The sequence below is a fragment of the Mobula birostris genome, chromosome 27 (genome assembly GCF_030028105.1).
Source record: "Mobula birostris isolate sMobBir1 chromosome 27, sMobBir1.hap1, whole genome shotgun sequence".
In the NCBI taxonomy this organism is placed as follows: domain Eukaryota; kingdom Metazoa; phylum Chordata; class Chondrichthyes; order Myliobatiformes; family Myliobatidae; genus Mobula; species Mobula birostris.
The window spans coordinates 41,211,705-41,235,561 of NC_092396.1; positions in this window are offsets into that span (position 1 = coordinate 41,211,705).

The window sequence follows — 23,857 nt, forward strand, 5'->3', positions numbered from 1 at the left end:
TAAGGTTGCCAACAGACAAGAGTAGCAGTCAAATATGTTGAGCTTACCCCGAGAAAGACTATCATGACCATGAAGCCATGCACGGGCACCAGTGCGCATACGTGTCCCTACCGATTTTTTTCTCTGCAAATGGTTTTTGGTGATTCTGTTTGGGGAGGGTGGGGGTGTTAATCATGACCGGAATATAGGTGATAAATGGCTAATACACTCAATTCCATTTCTAAAAGGGTTTATCTAAAGAATTTAATATTAAACACACAGCGCATATTTTCCTCGCTTGAATATAGTGATAAGTCAATTATCAGGGGAGGACAGGGGAGCTTGAAGTAAGTGTTGAACGAACTTCCAGTAGAAGTGGTAGCGGCAGGTTCGATATTATCATTTAAAGAAAAATTGGATAGGTATATGGACAGGAAAGGAATGGAGGGTTATGGGCTGAGTGCAGGTTGGTGGGACTAGGTGAGAGCAGCGTTCGGCACGGACTAGAAGGGCAGAGAAGGCCTGTTTCCGTGCTGTAATTGTTATATGGTTATATAAGTAAGTCAATAGCATCATAACATTTTAAATAACATTTGGATATTAAACACACAGCACATATTTTCTCCGCATGAACATATAAAATCATTGCAACACACCAATATCGCTGAATCAGTGGGAGCCCTGGGCTTGTTTTCCTGCAACGAGACGGTCCCATCGAGGGGTAATGGGAGACAGCGATACTCGAAGGGGGTTCCTTATGTCCAGTCTATTCCGCAATTTAGTTTTCTTTGCATTCATTGCAGAAAACTCCACTTCGCAGAAAAATGTTGGAAATGAAAGCAACATTTTCAGTGCTTTTGTGGCTATTTCAGGATATTTAGCCTGGATCTTGATCCAAAATGCCGGCAGAGATGTTATGTCAAACATACTTTTCAGCCCGCCGTCAGTTGCAAGTTCGAGGAGTTGATCTCCTTTCCGCGCTGACATGGATAACGTGCGGGTAATGATTTCGCGTGCGTTCAAGCTCAACAGTGGGCGTGACAAAGAATGAGGAAAGGTACAGCTGACTCATATCGCCAAATCATATCGTTTCCTCGTGGCTCGGTAGCACATACTTTGCGGCCCAGTACGGGTCCACGGCCCGGTGGTTGGGGACCGCTGCAGTACATTGCGGGTAATGCCTTCCTAACCATTCAGCACATCTTCATGAAACATTGTCGCAGAAAAGCAGCATCCACCATCAAAGATCCTCACCACCCAGGCCATGCTCTTTTCTCACTGCTGCCATCAGGTAGAAGGTACAGGTGCCTTGGGACTTGCACCACCAGGTTCGAGAACAGTTACTATGCCTCAGCCACCAGGCTCTTGAACAGAAGAGGAAAACTATACGCATTCTATTTCTAGTGTTCCCACAACTGATGATCATACTTTATGGACTCTTTATCTTGTTATTTCATGCTCTCATTATTCATTGCTATTTATCTATATTTGCATTTGCACAGTTTATTGTTCATTGATCCAGTTTGCAGTTACTGTTCTATAGATTTGCTAAGTATGCACACAGGAATAAGAATCTCAAGGTTATGTGAAGTCTCATGTATGAACTCTCATAATAACCTTCTTTATAGCTGCATCGATACGTTGGATCCAGGTTAGGTCCTCAGAGATGCTGACACCCAGGAACCTGATCACTCTTTCCACTTCTGGCCCGTCTATGAGGACTGATGAGTGTTCCCTTGTATTATCCTTTCTGAAGTCCACAATTAATTCTTTGGCTTTACTGATGCTGAGAGCAAGGTTGCTTCTGTGACACCACTCATCTAGCTGGTATATCTCGCTCCTGTACGCCGTCTCATCACCATCTGAAATTCTGTCAACAATGGTTGTATCATCAGCATATTTATAGATGGCATTTGAGCTGTGCCTAGCCACACAGTCATGGGTGTAGAGAGAGTAAAGCAGTGGGCTAAGCACACATCCCTGAGGTGTGCCAGTGTTGATTGTCAGCAAGGTCGAGATGCTATTGTCAATCTGCATAGATTGTAGTCTTCTGGTTAGGAAGTCAAGGGTAAGTTGCAGAGGGAATATAATTTGGGCTCAAGATCAGCACAACATTGTGGGCCAAGTGGCCTAGAAACATAGAAAACCTACAGCACAATACAGGCCCTTCGGCCCACAAAGTTGTGCCGAACATGTCCCGACCTTAGAAATTCTTTCTGGGAATGCCCCATTCTCAAAGACTATTGGAGTGGGATACATAATGTCCTACAAGACATCTTTAAATGTGAAATACCGTTAGAGAGTAAGACCATATATTTTGGGTTTAATCCTCGAGAATGGTTGAAAGGAGATAAATATTTAATGAATGTACTGCTGGTGACCAGTAAAAAGACCCTAACCAGGAAACGGTTATCACAGGAGACCCCAACTTTAAATGTATGGATGGAAATTACAATGGACATTTACAAAATGGAAAAGATAACAGCATCTGTTATTCATAAGATGGAACAATTTTATTCATACTGGAAGAAATGGTTTAACTGCATAACACCTCAGAGGCCTGATTTTATTCTCACAAGTCAATGAATATGTTGTAAAAAAAGATCACTCCCTACCCTGTACATAGTTTTCTTCTTTCAATTGTTCTTTCTTTCCTCTCCTTTCTATAAGTGCATACCTCAGATAGGTATTATCTGTATACTTGTGACAAATGTGACTATGTGATATATATGTATAGTGTCTGAAATACATCTTGTGGAAATGTTTGTTTGATGATGAAATTCAATAAAAAATAAATTACAAAAAAAAATTACTAAGCTTACACATAGCCCTCTATTTTTCTAAGCTCCATGTACCTATCCAAAAGTCTTTTAGAAGACCCTATTACATCCGCCTCCACCACCATTGCCGGCAGCCTATTCCACACACTCACCACTCTCTGTGGAAAAAACTTACCCCTGACACCTCCTCTATACCTACTCCCCAGCACCTTAAACTTGTGTCCTCTTGTGGCAACCATTTCAGCCCTGGGAAAAAGCCTCTGACTATCCACACGATCAATGCCTCTCATCACCTTATACACCTCTATCAGGTCACCTCTCATCCTCCGTCACTCCAAGGAGAAAAGGCCGAGTTCACTCAACCTGTTTCCATAAGGCATGCTCCCCAATCCAGGCAACGTCCTTGTAAATTTCCTCTGCACCCTTTCTATGGTTTCCATATCCTTCTAGTAGTGAGGCGACCAGAACTGAGCACAGTATTCAAGTGGGGTCTGACCAGGGTCCTATATAGCTGCAACATTACCTCTTGGCTCTTAAACTCAATCCCATGATTGATGAAGGCCAATGCACTGTTTGGCTTCTTAATCACACAGTCAACCTGCGCTGTAGCTTTGGACCCCAAGATCTCGCTGATCCTCCACACTGCCAAGAGTCTTACCATTAATACTATATTCTGCCATCATATTTGACCTACCAAAATGAACCACTTTACACTTATCTAGGTTGAACTCCATCTTCCACTTCTCAGCCCAGTTTTGCGTCCTATCAATGTCCTGCTGTAACCTCTGAGAGCCCTCCACACTATCCACAACACCCCCAACCTTTGTGTCATCAGCAAACTTACTAACCCATCCCTCCACTTCCTCATCCAGGTCATTTATAAAAATCACGAAGAGTATGGGTCTCAGAACAGATCCCGGAGGCACACCACTGGTCACTGACCTCCATGCAGAATATGGCCCATCTACAGCCACTCTTTGCCTTCTGTGGGCAAGCCAGTTCTGGATCCACAAAGCAATTTCCCCTTGGATCCTATGCCTCCTTACTTTCTCAATAAGTCTTGCATGGGGTACCTTATCAAATGCCTTGCTGAAATCCATATACACTACATCTACTACTCTTCCTTTATCAATGTGTTTCATCACATCCTCAAAAAATTCAATCAGGCTTGTAAGGCACGACCTGCCCTTGACAAAGCCATGCTGACTATTCCTAATCATATTACACCTCTCTAAATGTTCATAAATCCTGCCTCTCAGGATCTTCTCCATCAAGTTACCAACCACTGAAGTAAGACTCACTGGTCTATAATTTCCTGGGCTATCTCTACTCCCTTTCTTGAATAAATGATCAACATCTGCAACTCTCCAATCCTCCGGAACCTCTCCCATCCCCATTGATGGTTCAAAGATCATCGCCAGAGGCTCAGTAATCTCCTCCCTCGCCTCCCACAGTAGACTGGGGTACATCTCATCCGGTCCCAGCAACTTATCCAACTTGATGCTTTCCAAAAGCTCAAGCACATCCTCTTTCTTAATATCTACATGCTCAAGCTTTTCAGTCCGCTGCAAGTAATTCCTACAATCACCAAGACCCTTTTCCATAGTGAGTATCGAAGTAAAGTATTCATTGAGTACCTCTGCTATTTCCTCTGGTTCCATACATACTTTCCCACTGTCATACTTGATAGGTCCTATTCTTTCACATCTTATCTCTTGCTCTTCACATACTTGTAGAATGCTTTGGGGTTTTCCTTAATCCTGCTCGCCAAAGCCTTCTCATGGCCCCTTCTGGCTCTCCTAATTTCCTTTTTGAGCTCCTTCCTGCTAGCCTTATAATCTTCTAGATCTCTAACATTACTTAGCTCTCTGAAGCTTTTCTAAGCTTTTCTTTTCTTCTTGACTAGATTTATTACAGCCTTTGTACATCAGGTCAAATAAGTGGTAAAACAGCAGAGAACCGTGTCCAGACATGGTTTACCCACTTTAAGAACCTGCTGGGAAGCCCTCCAATGATCACGGAAGAAGAAGAGGACATACCCATGATACTAACGCAAGTTGACGTCAATGACAGCCCATTCACCATTGAGGAACTGAAGGAGGCCAAATATACACTCAAATAGGGCAGGAGGGCTGGACCAGATGGGATATCACCAGATGTCCTGAAGAACTGTGACCTGGATGACATCTTGCTGGACATATGTAATACGGCACTGATGAAAGGCGACAAACCAGAACAGTGGTCACTCTCAAACATTATCCCAGTCCCCAAGTCTGGATCCCTCACGAAGACTGATAACTACTATGGTATCAGCTTGACCTGCATCTTAGCAAAGCTATGCAATTGGATGATCTTGAACAGGATTCACATCGCCATTGACCCTAAGCTAAGATTCAATCAGAATAGTTTTCAGCAGAAGTGCACAACAGTAATGCAAATACTTGTTCTGCATAGGATCATTGAAGAAGTCAAGAGGAACAACCTACCAGCCGTGCTTACTTTCATCGATTTTCGCAAAACTTTTGACTCCATTCACTGAGGTAAAATGCTGTAGACCCTGAAAGCTTACAGAGTGCCAGACCATCTACTGAGAGCAACAGAGTCCAGCTATACCAAAACCATGGCGAAAGTTGTATCACCAGAGGTGAAACAGCAGTGTTCGAGCTCCTAGCTGGTGTGCTGCAAGGAGACACTCTGGCACCCCACATCTTTATAATTGTCCTTGATTACGCTCTGCGTCAAGCTACCAAAGATCACGACAAGCTTGGTTTTACCATAAAACTAGGGTGAACCAAAAGGGTCAGACCAGTTACGCCCACAGATCTCGATTTTGCAGATGACATAGTCCTGCTCTCTGACCAGATGGAGGAAGCACAGCAGCTACTGACAAAAGTGGAAATTGAGTGCAATAAAGTTAGATGTCACCTAAATGTTAAAAGACAGAGTACATGGAATTTAACTGCGATGAAGGTACTCTCAAGACCGTAAAGAATGATACCATTAAGAAAGTCGTTGACTACAAGTACCTCGGGTCAAGAGTGATGAGTTCGGAGAAGGACATAAAGATATGGAAGGCGCTGGCGTGGAGGGCTGTGAACGACATGAAGGAAATCTAGAAGTCGAACCTGACCAGAGGGCTTAAAAAGAGGATTTTCATAGCAGTCATAGAGTCCATTCTCACGTACGGATGCGAGACGTAGACACTCACCAAGACTATGCGAAAGTCTCTAGATGGTTGCTATACCTGAATGCTCCGGATTTCTCTTGACGTAAGTTGGCAACAGCACATGACGAACGTTGAGCTCTATGACAACCTACTGATGCTCACTACTAAAATCGAGGCAAGAAGACTGCAACTAGCGAGGCACAGGGCTCCCCAACCTTTTTTGCACTGCAGACCGGTTTAATATTGACAATATTCTTGCAGACCGGCCGACCGGGAGGCGGGGGTTGGGGGTGTTAATCACGCCGGGAATATAGGTGAAACTATAAGTCACTTATAAGTGGCTAATAATATATTCAATTTTGTTTCTAAAAGGGTTTATCTAACAAATTTAATATTAAACACATGGCGTATATTTTCCTCCCATGAATATAGTGATAAGTCAATTATTTCACTTTTAAGTCAATAGCATCATAATATTTTAAGTAACGTTTGGATATTAAACACACAGTGCATAGTTTCCTTGTATGAACATATAAAATCATTGCAACAGACCAGTATCGCTGAATCAGTGGGAGCCCTGGGCTTATTTCCCTGCAACAAGACGGTCCTATCGAGGGGTGATGGGAGACAGCGACACTCGAAGGGGGTTCCTTGTGTCCAGTCTATTCCACAGTTTAGTTTTCATTGCACTCATTGCAGAAAAGCCCGCTTCGCAGAGATATGATGTTGGAAATGAAAGCAACATTTTCAGTCTTTCATGGCTATCTCAGGATATTCAGCCTTGACTTTGATCCAGAATGCCGGCAGAAATATTATGTTAAACATACTTTTCAGCCCACCGTCATTTGCAAGCTTGAGGAGTTGATCTTCTTCCCAGGCTGATATGGATGATTCACTGGGGACATTCACAAATAGGTCACGGACCCATTCCTTTGCATGTCTTGGGTCATTTGTGGTTGAGAAGTAACGCCCGAATTCTGTCGACAGCGAAGTTAGGTGATCATGCACCAGCTGTGAGAAGGACAGTGCAGCCTCAGTCTCTCCCAAAATCCCAGCTAATTTTGGGAACATGTCAAATATGCCCCTGTCCACTCACCATCCCCACAGTTCCAGTTTGGCTTTGAAAGCAGACACTTTATCTGCCAACTTGAAGACAGTTGTCATTCTCCCCTGAAGTGACAAATTGAGTTCATTGAGCAGGTTGAAGATGTCACACAGATAAGCGAGTTTTGCTATCCACTCCTCGTCACTGAAGTGTGCTGCCAGTGGTGACTTTTTTCATGAAAGGAATCTCTGCAGCTGCTCTCTTAACTCAAAAACCCTGGCCAGGGCTCTCCCCCTTGAAACCCACCTGACTTCAGTGTGTAAGAGAAGCGTTTGTGCTCTGCATCCATTTCCTCACAAAGCTGCTCAAACAGACATGAGTTAAGGGCTTTTGCTTTGATGTGATTGATAGCTACAACGTCACTTAATATGCTGTTAAGATCAGGTGACGTTTTTCAGCTAGCCAGTATTTCCCTGTGTATGACGCAGCGTGTAGACTGGCATTCAGGAGCAACCTCTTTGACTCGGGTAGTGAAACCAGACAGCCGTCCAGTCATAGCTGCAGCCCGGTCTGTGCATATTCCAACACAGAATGATCAGTCCGGTTTGCCTGACATGTAGTCATTCAAAGACTTGAATAGTTCTGCCCCAGTTGTGTTAGTTAGCAGTGGCAGTGCACACAACATATCCTCCTACACATGGTCTTGAAATATATTTCACACATAAACCAGCAGTTTTACCTCGTTGTCGACATCGGTAGACTCATTGACCTGGATAGCATACCATGGTGACTCGTTAAGCCGTTCCAACACTTGTGCTTCGATGTCCTCCGCTATGTCATTGATTCTCCTTGAAACTGCGGTAGCTGAAAGAGAAACCTTGTTAGCTGCAGCTTCTCCCAACAGTTCACGACACATGCCCTGGAAGCAGGCAGAGTCAATTCTTCACCAACAGTGAAAGGCTTCTTAGGCTTAGCAATACGGCTAGCCACTAAGTACGATGCTCTCAGAGCAGCAGCATTTGTGGAGGTGGTGGCTCTCAGCACTTGCTTCTGTCCCGCTTGCTCACGTTTTTTCCGCTCAAGAAACTCGACGGGTTTGTCTTTAAGCGCAGGGTGCTTGGACTCAAGGTGCTGAAATAGTTTTGAGGGCTTCATTGTCTCATTAGACAGCTTGTCCCCACATATCACACATAGTGGGCTTGGAGCGTGTGAGTCACTGGTCGCAATAAAGCCATATTTTATGTACTCGTCATATTTTCTGTTGAAAGAAGCTTTTTTTTTGCAGTCTCTGCCTCAGCTGTCTCTGTGTTATCATCATTGTTAGGCCTTTTATGTCCTCTTCCACCTCTTCCAAAGAAACCCTCAAGAGACGTTTGTATTTTACTCATGCCGACTGATGACGCGTGGGTAATGACCTCGCATGAGTAATGACCTTGCGTGCATTCAAGCTCAACAGTGGGGGTGACAGGGAATGAGGAAAGCTGCAGATGACCCATATCGCTTCATATTGCCAAATCATATAGTTTCCTTGCGGCCCGGTAGCACACACGGTACCAGTCCGCGGCCCGGTGGTTGGGGACCACTGGTCTGCGCCACCCCAAGCTACCTGCCAGCCTAGTCATCATATGGGAGCCCAAGCATGGGAGGATGAACCCTGGGTGACCTCCCAAGACTATGGTCAACACGTTCCTAGAAGACAGTGGCGCGGCTAATGTAGATGAACTGAACACACTGATGAGGGAGCGGGAGCAGTGGAGAGTCCGTCATCGTGCCCGACACCGGCCCCCTAGGTCTGAGTCAACGTAGTAGTAATAGTTGTACACCACGGTTCCTTTACCCTACCATAACTTTCCTGTCGCATTGGAATGTACCTATGCAGAACTCCACACAAATATCTCCTGAACATTTGCCACATTTCTTCTGTACTTTTCCCTGAGAACATCTGTTCCCAATTTAAGCCTCCAATTTCCTGCTTGATAGCCTCATACTTCCCCTTACTCCAATTAAACGCTTTTCTAACTTGTCTGCTCTTATCTCTCTCCAATGCTATTGTAAAGGAGATAGAATTATGATCACCATCTCCAAAATGCTCTCCTACTGAGAGATCTGACACCTGACCAGGTTCAGTTCCTAATACCAAATCAAGAACAGTCTCTCCTCTTGTAGGCTTATCTACACATTGTGTCAAGAAACCTTCCTGAACACACCTAACAAACTCCAACCCATCTAAACCCCTTGCTCTAGGGAGATGCCAATCGATATTTGGGAAGTTAAAATCTCCCATCACGATAACTTTGTTATTATTACACCTTTCCAGGATCTGTTTCCCTATCTGCTCCTCGATATTCCTGTTACTATTGGGTGGCCTATAAAAAACATCCAGTGAAGTTATTGACCCCTTCTTGTTCCTAACCTCCACCCACAGAGACTCCGTAGACAATCTCTCCATGACATCCACCTTTTCTGCAGCCGTGACACTATCTCTGATCAACAGTGCCACATCCCCACCTTTTTTGCCTCCCTCCCTGTCCTTTCTGAAACATATAAAACCCAGCACTTGAAGAACCCGGCCTGTTGAGTGTTGTACTGTTCTATGTTCTACGTTCTATATTCTATGTTCTATCGCCCACTAATCAGTTCCTCCCACCACTTCCTTGTTGTTCCAGATTCCAGCTTCGACATTCTGTGGTGTCTCCATGGTGGGAAAGGTATTCAGGTAAGGGACAGAAAGATTGGTGGGGAAAGGGGGGGTGCATTTCTGTGAGGGAAGTGGTTCTGAGTGTGAGGGAAGTTGGGGCCGTGTGGTGGAGATGGGACTTGTGGGATGGGAGGGAATGTTGGGAACAAGAAGGTTAGAGACAGATCTGTGGGAAATAGTTGTGTCAGAGATGAGATTGGGTACCCTCCACCTTAAAAAATGATCTACAAACCTGTATCATTTATAGATTTTAAAAACAAACTATATATCAGAGAACAGAGTCACAAGACACTGAAGGTGTTTGAATCTGGACAACACAAGAGGTATTGGAGGAATTCAACAGGTCAGGAAGCACCTAGGGAGGAAAATGTTCTGCATTATAATGATTAAAGAAGCTTTATTCATCACATGAACATCGAATCTTCAAAACATACAGTGAAATGCATCAATTGCGTCATTGATTATGTGCAAGTGTCACTATGATTCTGGTACTAACATAGAATGCTCACAACTTACTAAACCTAACCCACCCATCTTTGGAATATGGGAGGCAACTGGAACACTTTGAGTAAACCCAGATGGTCACAGGGAGAATATATAAATTCCTTACAGACACTAGTAGGAACTGAATGCCTATCTGTGATTGCTGGTACTGTAATAGCATTACGCTAAGCATTACACTGCTATACTGCCCTGTCCAGATGAAATGTCTCAATCCAAAATGTCAACTGTTCATTTCCTTCCACAGATGCTGGAGGAGCCACTGAGTTCCTCTAGCACCTCTTGTGTTGCATAGAATTGAGAGATCAACATCCTATGGATAAAATGATATCCTAGATTCTACTGTAAATTTAAATAGGAATGACTATAACTAACTAAACTAATTTAAGTCCCCCCCCCATTGCAAATTACAATAGAAACTGAATGATTCAATTGCTTAAATGCAAATCATTATCTTTTAATCTGAATTTGGACCCAATTTGTGCTCACCTCTGCATGAATTATAACCTTGCTCGATGGGTGTCGAAATCCACCTCATTAAACACCACACCTCTCCCCAGAAGGTATCCACTGCATTTTTAGAGTTCAGATATGGAGGAGAATGCAGGAGTTTACATCCCCTGAAGCAAATCTTCCTGGCTAATGTGAAGTTGTGCTAGAAATTAATGTATTTACCTACAAACTGCTGGGTGAGAGGAGAGGCTTCATTCCTTGCTCCCTTTCATAAATAACACCACAATAACTTGTCTCAGAAGTTCTGAGAGCGGAGGAGGTTTAACTTGCAAACCGTCTTCGCCTAGTATAACTCTCGCTTTGGCTAGTGGCTTAATATAGGGGATGATAACCCCCTGGATCAGCCAAACTTCAGAAATCTTGTTAGGGTGGATGCTGCGCAATGTGTCCCCTGTTATATAAATAAGTACCATGTAATAACAAACAGTACACAATATGCGATTAAGTGATTGAGCTTTATAATTCTTAATTTGACTGTATGGTTAGTAAAGAAAACAAAAAAAGAAAAAAGGCCCATTCTCATGAAACAGTCTCATGCACAACGCTGGAGCTCACTGATAAGACCATTCGTCCACCATCGACCTCCTCCGATCGTCTCTGACCTTTGGACCCTCGCTCCAAGTCCATTCTGTCCGAGGTCTCTCTCTCTTCTCTCCTCATCTCTCCCCGGCAAAAGACTGTGAATTTCCGGCTCCCAGACACACAAGAAAGAACAACATCCTGCTCATTGGCTAGCATGTCCTGTTATCTCTATTCATAACCCAAACATTGCTGCTACAGAGAAACCATTACCTCAGCAGTGGAATATTACAGAGAAGCCATTACATTAGGAGTGAAACCCTGCAGTGTGTTACACTAGTTTAGTTTCTGCTGTTCTGAGGACATCTTAATGAGGTTTATTGCTTCTTTGACACATTTTACTTTCCCTCCCTCCCTCCATGATTTTGCTGCCTTGAATATACTTCACCAAAAGTGTCCCTTTGGTGAAGTAGAGCCAAGGCAGCAGAAGCATTCTTTGCTTTCCAGAACTTCCTTTGTGCATTTTGCAGTCATATCTGACTCAGTGATGGATATTCGCTTCCTGGGCCAGGGGGCTTCTTTTGATTGACAAGCTTAGCTATCTAAACACAGCAGCAGATACTTGTAAAATCAAACAATGGTAAGCTAAACTTGCAACTATATTCTTTGTTTAGCTTCTCATCATAAACAGAAGCCAATCTTCAGTTCTTAATACAAATGGAAAGCAGTAATCAGTTTGAAATTAGAAGGGCAGCTTTGCAAGCAGATACTTTGTCCCTAGAACGTAGGTTGCTGGACCACAATACCTGTCTAACTGCTGAAGAGGTACAGTATAAGACAACGTGTTATTTAATTTGGCTTTGTTCAACACAGATAATGCTGGCTAGTTGCTTAGTTCAAGGAAACTTGCAGACCAGATGGAGACAGTCACTTAGCATATCAATAACTGATCTATTAATAATTTAGAAGTTCTATGTACTCAGGGAAGTTAGCTCCACTGCATTAATTTGGGGTATGTGGGATCTGTGACTTCCAGCAGCTTTTAGACTGGTTGTGCTAAAAGGCAATTGAAAGAATATCACTTGTTTAAATTCACCCAAGTGGCAAAGAAGTAGTGTAAATGTAGAGAGCAGTTCAAGGTTTTTAGGAATAGAGTAAGGAACATAAAAGGGTGAACTAGAGTCCGTTCCTCTGTCTTCAGTTCTGTGATGGAGGGCTGGTTTGTCCGCATCGTTTGTTAGTCTTGTAGCTGTGTTTTGAAAATCTTTCATGTGTTAGAAATGGCTCGTCATTTAGAAGTCCTTTATAAGATAGAAATCCTCTGAGAGTTTTAATTGTTTTAAGAATGTTGTTTGTATTTAAACATGTGTTACGTACCCTGTAACTGGGTTGCCAAACCAGCAGAAATGGACCACTCAGTTGGAGTCTGGTTTACTGGAACGAAGAAAGCTTTATTAAAGAAATAAGCAACACAGTACTCTAATAATAAGGATATAAATGCAACAGGTTAGCAATGAATAAACACACATGTACACAGAACTAGGATAATAGGGTCAATCAGCTTTATCGCAGTCTAGGGGTAAAATGTTCAATCACAAGTGACGGAGTTCAGTTTAGTTCAGTTCGCAGTAATCGCCCTCGTGCCGTTGGGGAAAGAGAGAGCGAATGCTGATATTCAAATCAGATTCAACAGACCTTTGATATTCCTCACAGTTAGCTTTCGGGCGAGCCCTTTGTAATGTCTTCTGAGGTCTCCGACTGTCACCCCTCCATTCCAGATACGATCATTCCTCTGCGGTGAACCCGGCACCCAGGCAAGGGTGGACACACACACCAGGTTCCCACCGACCGAATCTTTCTACCCTGTGCGTCTATGGCTGGTCCCGCGACAGTCCTCCAAAAACTCCCACCGACTTGTGGGGGGGGGGGCACACGGCTTCCAGGGTCTCGTTACCTCGTGGTGTTGTGTGTGTTGTCTTAGCGAACCTGCCCCTTTTTATCCCCCTGTTGGGGTATCGCCTGTCCATCACACTTCAAACAGTTCAGGGTTCAAAAGGAGCCGGTCTTGACAATACTCAGACCGGTGTCTCTTTCCGTTAAACTCTCTCGTCTCTTCATTAACATTTCCAAATGCTGCTCCATTGTCTTATTTATCTCTCTCTCCTGAAGACAGGTGGCAGATCAACTGATGATCCCACTGGTGCTAGCACAGGACAGTTAACATCTTAGTCTATGTGTACTTTTGTAACCCTCTTTCGTCACACATGTATCGCTGAAAATAAATGAACTGTTTTTACATTACTTTGTTGGCTGGAAGTATTTTCCCCTTGGTAGAGGGAGGGAACCCACTGCTCAAGTTGTGGGTTTTGACAGCTAAATTCACTGTGGAGAATAAACAGGAAAATGAACTAGGCTTTGAATTAGATAGTTAGAGTATAACCTCCCTTTAGTGTGGGTACTCATGGCTATTACTGTGTATTTGATAGGGTTTAAGGTCTTTGTTTCTGTAGAACTTTGCAGTCAGCAAACCCAATATAATCATAATTTGCACACAACATGGTCACGTTATACCACAAGAATTATTTTAGAAATAATTATAATTTAGCAGTAATCTGAGCATGTTTGATGACTGCTGCCGCACTTCACCTAGTGCTATAAAATAGTTGACATCCTGGTTGCAATAGTAATGCAGGCAAATACCCAGGCTGCTCCTCAAATTGAACATGATGAGTGTTTTATTTTTTAAGTTAGAGACTGGAACAATGAAGGGATAAACCATAGATGCAGATGAGAGACTAAATCCTGCTGTACAACCCTGCCATTTTGATATGTCTGCAGATGTTTCAATGCTAAATTGTGAAATTATTCAAGGCGATAAACTCAGGGAGCTGACAGGAAAATTAAAATTGAAGGTACAGTACACATGGAAATGAAGTAGAGTGCCCAATTTAAAATGTTCCATAGAGATTTATGGGATTAAACAAACATTAGAAGTGGCTGTAAAGTCTTATACACTAGCTCACCTCAGATTGTAATAAACTAGAGGTTCTAACAGGAACACCGGATATTTTCTGTTCGATTTGTGCAATAATCAAGCCAACAACCAATGCAACTGCTCTGGATGAACCAGACATACATTTTCAGAAACCACTAGACTATCATCAGGGTAAAAGGATCAGAGAGAAATTGAAACATATTTTGTGCAAATATTCTGAGCAAATACATCAAGATCCTAAGCATTATGGGATGGTTGATATTGAACCAACTAAATTAGGATACAGTCTTTTCCCATGCCAGAGACAGTGGTACATTCCCGACCAAAGAGGAAAGCAATCCCTACAGGATTCCCTCGATAAACAAGGTGTTTTGATAAAAGAACCTTCTCAATTTAACTCGCCCATGTTTGGTGTAGAAAAGACTAATGGATGACAGTGATTGGTCATCAACTACATTATCCTAAATAAACACACAGAATCTAATTTGGCCCAGCAACAGTCATTACAATTGTTATGAAGACTTACTCAGAAGAAGTAGAAAATATTGCATAGATCTGGCCAATGGCTTCTGGTCACACCTACTTCTTGAAAATGACGGACACTACATAGCCTTTATGGTATCCGATGGCTCACCATATCATTGGACCAGACTCCCACAAGGTTTTTTGAATACCTCACGTATATTTTTTGCTGGAGTCATTCAGACTACCAGGAATACCAGGCGTTTGTGCAAATGCTGATGAAATATACTGCACAGCCAACACACCAGATGACCATTTAACACAGGTTGAGAAGGGTTGACAGACAGAGTATATGTAAATGACATTAAAAATGATCAACTCCTTTGTACAAAAATAAATTTCCTGGGTATGATAATTACCAATCAGGGATGTGTTTTAACCCCTGCATTCACCATCATAACTCCAATCAGTGAGACGTTGAGCCAAAAATAAAGGTTTGCAGTCTCACTGTTAACTCTGGTGCATTTGAAGAGAACTGATTACCACAGAGTAGTTATAAAACCCATAAATAAAGTAATTTTGGGTGTTAGAGCTTTCGCTGTGTGTTCATAAACTTGTGTGTTCAATACCCACTCCAGAGACTTGTACATAAAGGTGTCACTGCAATGCTAAGAGACACACCTTCCCAGTCAATGCAAGTTCTCAGGTGTAAAATTCAGCAGTCGTCAGGTGAAAGGTAAGGTGGTGTCAGGAGAAGGGGAGGAGAGGAGTTCTCCCAGAGCCAGTTCTTCCTCCAAAATCAGCATCACCAAATAACCTAATGTCAGTGGCACCTTGTATATGAACCTTACTGTCAGAGTTCCCTCTTTACAACAATAACTTCCGTTGCTTCCATTGGATTAAACAGCTGTTTGACAGATCAACTGGGTGGGGCCCAACACATACTTTACAGGCATCTGTTAGCCTTGTGAGACCATGGATTTGCGCCTTAGAAGGTTTCCAGGGCGCAGGCCTGGGCAAGGTTGGATGGAAGACCGGCAGTTGTCCATGCTGCAAGTCTCCCCTCTCCATGCCACCGATGTTGTCCAAGGGAAGGGCACTAGGGCCGATACAGCTTGGCACCGGTGTCATCACAGAGCAATGTGTGGTTAAGTGCCTTGCTCAAGGACACAATACGTTGCCTCAGCCGAGGCTCGACCTAGCGACCTTCAGATCACTAGACTGATGCCTTAACCACATACTATGGGTGTAAAAGACACCATATAAATATTTGTTCTTCTCTCTCTCTGTGGCATGTGGATCTGAGAGTTGGAAATACAACTGCCAAGCAAGTACCTAACTGGAGACCAGGCTGGATTCATTCCAGTGTGAATTTGGCAAGAGAAATGAACTGAAGAAACTCCTTACAATTAGACTATGACAAATGGTTTTGACTGAGGGAGCAGTGGGACTTGAAGCATTGGCCATCTGGAAGCCGACACTTCAGTGAAGCATCCAGGTTAACAATAGGTGGAATTATCAGTTTATAATTTATTTTATTTTAGTTTATTTAGAGATACAGTGGAGAAAAAACGCTTCCGGCCCTTCGAGCCATGTCTCCCAGCAACCCCCATTAATCCCTAATTTCACTCTAACCTAATCAAAGGACAATTTACAATGACGAATTAACCTACTATCCAGTATGTCTTTGGACTGTGGGAGGGAACCAGAGCACCTGGAGAAGACCCACGCATTCCAAAGGGAGAAGGTAGAAAGTAGAAACTCCTTATTGAGGATGCTGGGATTGAACACTGAACTCCGACGTCCCGAGTTATAGAAGTGTAAGGGGGTTTCGACTTTTATGTTACTGCGGAGGCTAATTAAAATGGCGTCTTTGTTATGTTAATGTGGGGAATACGGCTTTGTTGTGTTAAACGCTGAGAAAATTTGCGCTAGCATCTTGTTTTGTTTTAGAGTGTGATAAGAGAGTGCTATTAACCAATTGTGATAGTTGTTATGGTTTTGGTGTATTTGAAGATACTGTATGCGCGGGGTTTTGGGGCAGAAGGCAGGAGAGCGAGACAGAGGATGGATGAGGTGCTGTCATGTCCGCTAACGGGGTTGGACCCCGAGGAGGGCGTTCAGCGAGGAGACGGAGACGGGCTCGTGTGGAGCGTCTGGTCGACCACTGTTAGTGGTCCCACGCAGCCGGTCGAGGTGGTCCGAGGGGTCGCAGGGTGAAGAAGAAGGTCCTTGAGCTCCAACGATTTTTGTGCACGAAGAGATTGCACTTTGATAAGTGTGGCGCCTTTTATTTTCCTTTTATATTTTATTCTCTTTTAGTTATATAGTTCCAGTAATATCTATAAACTGTAAATCGTTTAATTGCATCTGGTGTAATGTCTGTTATTTAGGCGGGGAGGGGTACCTCACACAGCATCCAAACAAACTATTACTCAGTTTGGCGGGGCCGAGGCTGTTTCCCTAGAGGACAGCGAGCCGAGCGAGCCTGAGGGTGGCCGGGGGGGCTACAGAAGCATTGAGGGAACTGCTATGCTACCTTGGAACCCATAATATGAGAGAAGATTGTATTGAAATTATCAAAGCCCATCCAAACTGAAAACATAGAACATTATAGCACAATAGAGGCCCTTCAATCTATGTTGTACTAACCTTTCACCTACTCTAAGGTCAATCTAGTATTTTCTCCAACTTTGCCCTCCACTTTCCTACCACTCATTTGGCAACCTAAGAGTGTCTTGAATGGCCCCAAGGTATTTGCCTCAACTACCGCCTCTGGAAGGGTGTCCCATGCATCTACAAATCTCTGCGTAAAAAACTTACCTCTGACGTCCCCCTTAGACTTTCCTCCAGTCACCTTAAAATTATGCTCCTTTATATTGACTATTTCTGGCCTGGGAAAAAGTCTCTGGCTATCCACTCTATCTATGCCTCTACACCTCTATCAAGTCACCTTCGTCTTCCTCCACTCCAAAAAGAAAAGTACTAGCTACCTAAATATATCTTCATAAGACAAGCTCTCCAGTCCAAGCAGCATCCTTTCTAAAGCTTCCACATCCTTCCTTTAATGAGGAGAACAGCACTGAACATGATATTCCAATTGTGGTCTAAACGGACTTTTATAGAGCTATAACAGCTCTCAGACTCAATCTTCGGCCTATACACCGTATCTTAATTACTCTATCAACTTGTGGAGCAACTTCGAGAGATCTATGGACTTGGACTGTAAAATTTCTCTGTTCTTCCACACTGCAAAGAATCCTACCATTAACCTTGTACTCTGCCTTCAAGTTTGACTTTTCAAAGTACATCACTTCACATTTTTTTCGGATTTAACTTGATCTGTCACTTCTCAGGCCGGTTCTGGATCCTATCAATGTTCCATTGTAACCCATGACAACCTTCTACACTATCCATAAACTTTCCCATCTTCTGCAAGCTTACTAACTCACCCTTCCAATTTGTCACTTACTTCAATTATAAAAATATCAAGAGCAGCGGTTCCCAAAACAGATCCCTGTGGAACACAGTAGTTACAGAACTTGAGGCAGAATATGTTCTATTTACTACAGAGGTTCCCAGCCGGGGATCCCCAGATCCCTTACTTAATTGTATTGGTCCATGGCATAAAAAAGGCTAGGAACCCCTCGTTTGCTATCTCCTTCTGTTTTCTGTGGGCAAGACAACTCTGAATCCACACAGAGAAATCTCCACCTTCTCCACCTCCATCTGCTTATCATCCCTCCCTATCTGGACCCAGCTATAGCTTGCTAGCTCCTGCTTGACTCCTTTTCTTCACTTCTTTATACTGGCTAGTCCCTTCAATCATTCAGTCCGGATGGGCAGACTTGATCTGAAATATTGGACCCATTTGCCTTACAGATATTGTCTGATTCATTGAGTTCCTTCAGCAACCTGCCCCTTGCTATACATTCCAGCACCTGCAGTCTCTTGCATCTCCAAAGGTCCACTAGGCTGATTCTTGTGATGGTGAGACTAACATATGAAGAGAGGTTAGATTTACTAGGTTTGTATTCAATGAACTTTAGCAGAATGAGGGTGGGCCAAATTGAAAGTAGCAAATTTATGACATGACTAGACTGACTGGCTATGTTTATATGCTGAGGAGTCTGGAACAAGGAGGTTACAGGGCAAGAGATTTAAGATAGAGATGAGGAGATATTTCTGCAGTCAAGCTGGTGGACCTGTGGAATTTACAACTGTGGTTAACTCCCTCGATAAATTAAGAAGCAGACAGATACATTTCCAAGTGGAATGTATTTTTATAGAAATTCAAAACGGAGAGAAGACTCCTCTGCTTTATTTCCCTGATAACCGGTGACAAGAAGTGACTGATGCTAATGAATGGAAGTTGTTAAACCTAACATATACAAGGAAATCAAATATTTTCCTTGGCTTCTCCCTCAGTGCAGCAGGTGAACTGCAGTTAGAAGCTGCTATTTGTGCAAAGTTCTCAGTGCATCTCCAAACAATCTGGGAATGAGATCCTGACTCCTGAAGATGCTGTAAATTTGGAAGGAAAGCTGAGAATGGTTCTCCACTTTCCTTCCACATCCAGAAGGTGCTCAGGTTGGTGGGTGACCAGCTGCTATAAATTGTTCTGAGTGTGTTGGTGAGGAGTAGAATCTGAGGGGTGGGGGTGGAGTTGATAGGAAGGTAGGGAGATGAAGAAAATAGGATTGATGTAACATGAGTCTGAAAAAGTGCCTGACAATCAGAACAACTTAGTAGGCCCATGGACGTGCTTCCATGCTCCATCCCTCTATGACTCGAATGCTGCTAATACCCAACAGGTCAGGCAGCATCTGCGGGCAGTGAACAGGATAACATTTCAGCCTGAGGACTTTTCATCAGAATGTTAACTTAGGTTTTCCCTCCACAGGTGCTTCCTGGGCTGCTGAGGTTTTCCAGTATTTTCAGACATGCTGGAATTTTTTACAAGATAAATGCTGTCTTTCAAACCCAAAACAATAATAAATGTCATTGATCATGCCACTGTCTTGTTAATTTAAAAGATGTTTTGAGAATCTTGGTGTCCTGACCCCAACTTCTGTCCTCATGGGAATGGATATAAGGATTATCAAAAAGTTACTTTACACCACCATCCCACTCATCCTCTGGCACAAGTAAATCAAAGGAATTTATTTTTCTTCTGGATGGAACAGTGCACAAAATCACTCAGAATGTCCCTGTCAGCACCTGTTATTGCAGTGCCATTTACACGTATTTATCACTGAAACCTGTTTTTTCTCTTTTGCTGCTTTGCATTCACAGATTAGATTAGATCATGAGGACACACAGTCCTCTTTTATTGTCATTTAGTAATGCATGCATTAAGAAATGATACAATGTTTTTCCAGAATGATATCACAGAAACACATGACAAACCAACTTAAATACTAACAAAACCACATAATTATAACATATAGTTACAACAGTGCAAAACAATACCGTTAACTTGATAAGAACAGACCATGGCACAGTAAAAGTCTCAAAGTCTCTTGAAAGTCCCATCATCTCACGCAGATGGTGAACCTCCAGCGCCGCAAATTTGCCGATGCAGCATCCTGGAAGCATCCGACCACAGTCCGACTCCGAGTCCGTCCGAAAACTCCGAGCCTCCAACCAGCTCTCCGACACCGAGCACCGAGCACCATCTCTGCCGAGCGCTTTGACCCTGGCAATAGGCAAAGCCGAGGATTTGGGGCCTTCCCCTCCGGAGATCCTCGATCGCACAGTAGCAGTGGCAGCGAAGCGGGCATTTCAGAAGTTTCCATTCCTTTTACATTATTATTGTATTTTACTGATACCTTACATGTTCTTGGATCTTGTATGTGCTATGTGCACTGTGTGTGACAGTTTGCACCTTGACCCCAGGGTAACACTGCCTCATTTGACTGTATTCATGGGCATTCATGTATGTTTGAATGACGATTAAATTTGAATTGAATTGAATTTATTATTTCTTTTGAAATATCAGAATCAGATTTATAATCACTGAAATAAGAAAATAAAATATAAATAACGCAGATAGGAATAGTGAGGTAATGTTCATGGAGAGAGGAAGAAGCTGTTCCTAAAACATTGTGTGTTGGTCCACGGACCCCTGTACCTTCTCCCTGATGGTAGTAATGAGAAGAGGGCACGCCCTGAGTGGTGAGGGTCCTCAATGACAGACACTGCCATGTTGAGGCACTGCATTTTGAAGGTGTCCTCGATAGGGGGGAGGTTTATGCCGGTGATGGAACTGGATGAGTCTACAAGCTTCTGTAGCCTCTTTCAATCTGGTGCATCAGAGTCTCTACACCAGGTGTTATGTGTCCACAGGCTTGCAAAGAGTCTAGCCTCCTTTACCTCCCTGTCTGTCTGTCAGGAAAGAAAACCTGCAGCAAAGGAGAAGTTCGTGATCTAATTTGAGATATGTTTCTACCAAACCCAAGGCAGGATTGAAAGGTAAGACCAGTAAACGTTAAACTGACATTTTCATCACTAGATCATGATTGGGGAAGGTGAAGGTAGAAATTTAAGGAGTGAAATGTCACACTAATTTACCCAAGACTTTCCCGTGGAGTTAAAACCTTCTTTGGCCAAACTTGTGAAGCAACATCTAATTCAGCGTAGTCGAAAATCTGGGGATGTGTCATTGTGAATGTTGAATAACTTCAAGAGTCAAATTTATTTATTTAGTGATACAGTGTGGAGTAGTCCCTTCCAGCCCTTCGAGACATGCCTCCCCAGCAACCTTCGACAAAACCGACTAACCCTAACCTAATCATGGGACAATTTACAATGACTAATTAATCTATCTGGTACATCTCCAGACTATGGAAGGATACAGGAGGATCCGGGGGAAATCCACACTTTCCATGGGGAGGACGTGCAGAGACTCCTTTCAGAACAGAACCGGAATTGATCTCCAAGCTTCAGAGCACACCAAGCTGCAATACCATTGCACTAACTATTACTCTACCTTGGCACCCGAATCATTTTTTGATGGAAATTGGCTAGATTCACACAGGAAGAATGGCTTTCTGGGTGTAAGCAGTTATGTGATCTTGGCAGTGAGTAAACAATACTTTCTAGGAAGAAAGATGTAAACTAAAGATTTTTTTTGTCAAAGTCAGAAGTAGACAGGGTTAAGATATTTAATAACTGAGAGCAAAATGTAGTATCATTGGGTCAGGGGCCAAAAATGGAGTTATGTGGAATTGCTTCAGATACTGCATTCCAGACAGTGGAGTGAAAGACAGTACGCTGTTGATTTTCATTCTCTTGCCTTCTGGGGACTAAGATTAGCAAGACATAGATCAGTGCAAGTATTGTCCTTCACCATTTTAGTGAGAAGCCAAGTTATTGTTTTAAATTGCGTTGCCAGTTTTTCATTCTCAGTGACCCTTTCACATTCAGTGTAGGTGGTGATTCCAGCGCTGTGTCATTGTATTGAAGTGAACTTCCTTTTCAATCAAATGGCTGAATAATCTTGTAAAACTAAATGGGTACTGCACGAGTAACTGTTAGATAGAATCCTCTTAATGCTGTTGTTATGCATGCTTCTAAATGGGCTGTTCATTGCATTATTGTGGTTCAGGAGCAGAGAGAATCAAGAGCTCCAGGGAAGAACATTGCAGACACCATTTATAGTACGTACAGGAATTAACCATTTCCTGTTGAGGTTCCTCACTTCTCTCAGTCTGATGGAAACATTCATCGCTGGAAGGGACATTCATCCCTATGGTTTTGTGCTGTCCTGCTTCACTTCCAAGCAAATTGTTACCCTGGAAAGAAGCCAGAGAGGTTGCATCCCTGATGAACGCGCAGTCTTCATACCACAATACTGGGACCATGTATGGAGGATGAGAGGAGACCCCATCAAGACTTGCAAAATTGTTTAAATGATCTGATAGGCCAATGAGTCACAAACTAGGGTTCAGGTTCAGGATAAGCGATAGACCATTTAGTACCACGATAAGGGAAGTTTTCCTCAGTTGGGAAATAGTCATTTTCTGGAATTCTCAGCGGCAGAGCTGTGAAGCTGAGCCATTGTATTCATTAAAAACAGACATCTGTAGTATTCTGGCCATTAATGAAGCAAGGGAAATAGAGACTACGCAGAAAAATAAGCAGAAGATACATGAGTGGGATCCCACGAATGGAAGAGCCATATGAGTCTCACATGTACCATTTCTGAGTTATTTCCATGTACCTCTCATCCTCTGAGGCCTGCTTTACACCCACTTATTATATGATCAGTTGAAGTTGTTGCTAGTCATGTGGCACTAGTGCCTGAATGTATGATGCATCATAATAGAAATATTAGATAGTTTTAAGAATTCATGTTTCAGAATATCTCTTAAACCTTTGGAAGAACAAAGTAAATCTCAGCTCCCTCCTCCTCGTAGGCAGTGAGCCTAGTGGAAGTAATTCTGTCAGTCCATCATCTCCTATAATGTGGACGGCATGCTTGATTAGCCTGAAACCATTCAGAGTAAACACACATGAAATTGGCAAATCTAAAATTGCTTCCTGAGGTTAAAATTTACTATTGAAGCCGTGTTATTGAGAAAGACAGAGACTTTTAAAAGATGTAAAAGGTAACTGACATACCATGTCTAATGACATTACATGCTGAAACACTCAGTTTTTTTATCCTGTTTTGTATATTACGAATTTCAGCATAGAAAGAAAATGACTGATTCAATGGTTTTGAAATAATTTTCATTTGTTTATCAATAGAAGTTAATATGTACTGAATAAGTTGGTAATCTGCCTTATTAAATGGTTCCCTAGAATGACAAGTTAAACTCTTGACATCACAAACTACACATTGTGATTTTGCACCTTATTGTTTAAGTTCGCTGTTACACTTCAACTTGCATTGTTTTTATTTTACCTATTTCAATGTGTGTTGTGAATTGATCTGTATGAACAGTATGTGAGACAGACTTATCTCTATATCTTGGTAAACCAATTCCAATCATATATGCAAACAACACAAACAACAAAAATCTCTTACTAACTCTTCCTTCAGTTAGTCCTGACGAAGGGTCTCGGCCCGAAACGTCGACTGTACCTTTTCCTAGAGATGCTGCCTGGCCTGCTGCGTTCACCAGCAACTTTGATGTGTGTTGCTCCAATCATATATGGGTGCATTGGTGTTTTTCATGTTTAACACTGACTG